The sequence below is a fragment of the Equus caballus genome, chromosome 1 (assembly GCF_041296265.1).
Source record: "Equus caballus isolate H_3958 breed thoroughbred chromosome 1, TB-T2T, whole genome shotgun sequence".
NCBI lineage: Eukaryota > Metazoa > Chordata > Mammalia > Perissodactyla > Equidae > Equus > Equus caballus.
Window position 1 is genome coordinate 132,356,830 of NC_091684.1, and position 2,876 is coordinate 132,359,705.

Consider the following 2,876-nt stretch of genomic DNA (forward strand, 5'->3'; position numbering starts at 1 on the left):
CCTGTGCCTGCTCCTTGCCTTCAAAGCCATTCTAGTCAGAGGGTGAGGGTGGGGGCTCCTGTTTAGGACTCAGCACCTCCTGCCTGTGTGAGCATCACTGGCCCTCTCCTTGGAGCCTTAGAGCTGAGGAGACACTCAGCAGGGCTCCAAGCCAGTGAGAGGCAGGAATGAGATCTGAACCCATGGCTCCTGAGCAGTGCACAGCCTGCTGAGCCTTTGACCCCGGAGCCCAGGCAGCTCCTGCACCCCACCTCCCCGCCGCACACCTGGGGAGCTGGCCTTTCCCCCTTCCCCGCCTGTACCTCCCCCAACTTCCCTTGGGAGGCCTGGCCTGCCAGCTGTGCTAAAAACAGCCTCTGGCCTCCCTCCCTTCAAGGGGCCCATTCTGGGAGGGAAAGCTGATGAAATAGAACCTGGTGGGATAAACGTGTGGTGATCGAAGTGTGTGTGTGCAAGAGGCTAGGGGACCCTGGAGGTGGTGCCTGAGTGCAGATGAGGTACTCACTCCAGGCTGGGCTGCCAGGCAGCGCAAGGGTCTGGATGAGGGCTGCATGCAGAGGGGATGGGCGGGAGAACAAGGTGGGACTAGTGGGCAGGGTTTGAGTGCTAGCCCCAGAGCTTGGCTTTTCAACCCCCAGGGCAGTGACAAGGCCTAGAGTGGGATTTATGCCTTAGAAACTCCTCCAAGATAAAGCAAATAGGTTTTAGAACCCAGAAGGACATGGGAGAAGGGCTCTCAAGGCTGGGGTGGGACTTGGGGAGGTGAGTTAGAGGCTGTTCAGGGGGCTGGGGGCAGGACAGGGATGGAGGGGAGGCCCGCTGGGGGATGTGGAGAGGACCCCGGATGTCTCCCAGAGGCCTCTCCCATCTTCTCCTCTGTCCTCCCTTTGTTCCCTTTTCACCTGCCACTTGCTACAGGGACCCAGGCCTTTTGGGGTTTGCTGGGAGTTTTTCCTGAGCCGTAACTGCTGGAGAGGGGGATGTGGCAGACTTGAGACAGCTCCCCTCTCTGAGCCTGAGCCCAGCTTCTGGGCGGCTCTCACAGACCCCACAGGGCTGGCATAGCACCTACCCAGGGCACTCCCTCCCACCTCAGTCTGCCCTGTCTCTCCTGGGCCAGCCCTGCACTGAAGATGCTGCCTGGTTCTTTCCTTTCCCACACCCAGCTTCCCAGGGTGGCCAAGGGGCTCTGGGTCAGGAGTCTTGGAGTTTGGGGGACCCGGGAGAACTTTGGGCTGGGGGCAGAGACTTGGGCCACCATCACCCTTCCTGATCCCGGGCAGACCTTGCCTTCCTTTAGCCTCGGTCTCCTCGTGTAAGAGGAAGGGGCTGGACCAGGGCTTCTGTGGGGCACCCGCCTTCTTGCACACTGTTCTGGGTTCTAAGACCAATATGCTTTGTCCTGGAGGAGCTCAGAGTCTATGTCCCGGCTCCGTCCGTCTGTCTTCCCAGCTCACAGCCAAGCAGCAGCAGCAGCACAGGGGCTTCAGGGCTCCCCTCAGCAAGGCCTCGAGAGTAGGGGAAAGGATGGATGCAGCAGGTTCCAGGAGCGGCTAGTGCAGAAAGTGTGAGCTCAAGCTCTGGCCCCGCCTAGATTGCTAGGTGACCTCCAGTGAGGTCCCTGCCCTCTCTGGACCTCAGCAGGCTCCCTTTTTCCTGTGGGGATGCTCTTGGTGCCCTGATGGCCTCCAGGAGGTGACTTGAGGGATGGAACACACTCCTTTGTCTCTATGGAGGCACCAGGAGAGGCCGGGCAGGAGGAAGCCGTGTGCATTGATGCATGAAATGAGCCCGTGTAAATCCCATGTAAATGAGCTGGTGGGGAGGGGACAGGCTGGGCACAGGCTCCTGCCCTGTTTTTCCCTGATGGGCAAGCAGTACAGCAGGCCTCAGACAGCGGTGGGTGGCAGGACTGTTAAGCTGGGCCCTGGACGGCGCGGAGAGTTGCGCTATATTCTGATGCCAACATCAGACTCTTGGAGACCAGGCTGCAGCCAGGTGCAAGGCCCATCTTTCTGCCCTCTGTCTTGTACATCCCCGCCTCTCACGGGAGTGGGGAGACCAAAGCTGTGAAAGACCAAAGCTCAGCTCTCCTGGGGAAGCCAATAGGGAACCGGAGACTCCTATATGCCTCCCTCCGCTTCATAAATCTAAAGGGCCACAGTCAGTCTGTGTCCCGCCATCCTGTCTCTCTTGGGGGAAGGCCACAGCCTTCTCATCTCTCCACTGCCTGATGTCCTGACTGCCATTCACAGCCCCGCACACCCCTGTCTTCTCTATCCTTTTCTCCCCTAAGTCTTCTACCGACTTTTGCTGGAAATACTCCATACCTTTGCTCCTGTGAGTCTCTCCCCTGGAATGCCAGGAGTAGGATGATCCCAGGCAGAGGTTTCAGAATGACCTTGAATTCTTCAGAATTCAAGAATTCAGAATTCAGAGGAATCCTGACCATCCCCTCCACCACTACCACTAATGCCTCTGCCTGCTCAGTGGGGGAGATGGAGCCTGAAGGTGGGTGTGCCTGGAATCAGGCCCTGGGGTCCTGGCACAGGAAGGCACAGGCCCTGCCCTCAAGACCGTCGCAGCCTGGTAGGGGAGGTGGATGTGGGGCTGGATGGTGAGCGTGCATGTGATTATCCTAAGAGCGAGGGTACCCAACCCTTTGCAGGGGTCAGGGAAAGCTGTGGATGGGCCTCAGGGGATGAGTAGAAGTCCCCTAGGTGGAGAAGTCTGAGCAATGGAAGAGAGAATAGCATTTACAAAGGCCTGGGGGCGTGCAAGGGCCTGGGGTGTTATGGGCTTGGCTGCAGTAATGTGAGCTCCAGGAAGGTGGAGAGAATCTTGTCAGTTGCGGTCGGTCGCAGCTGCATCTCTGG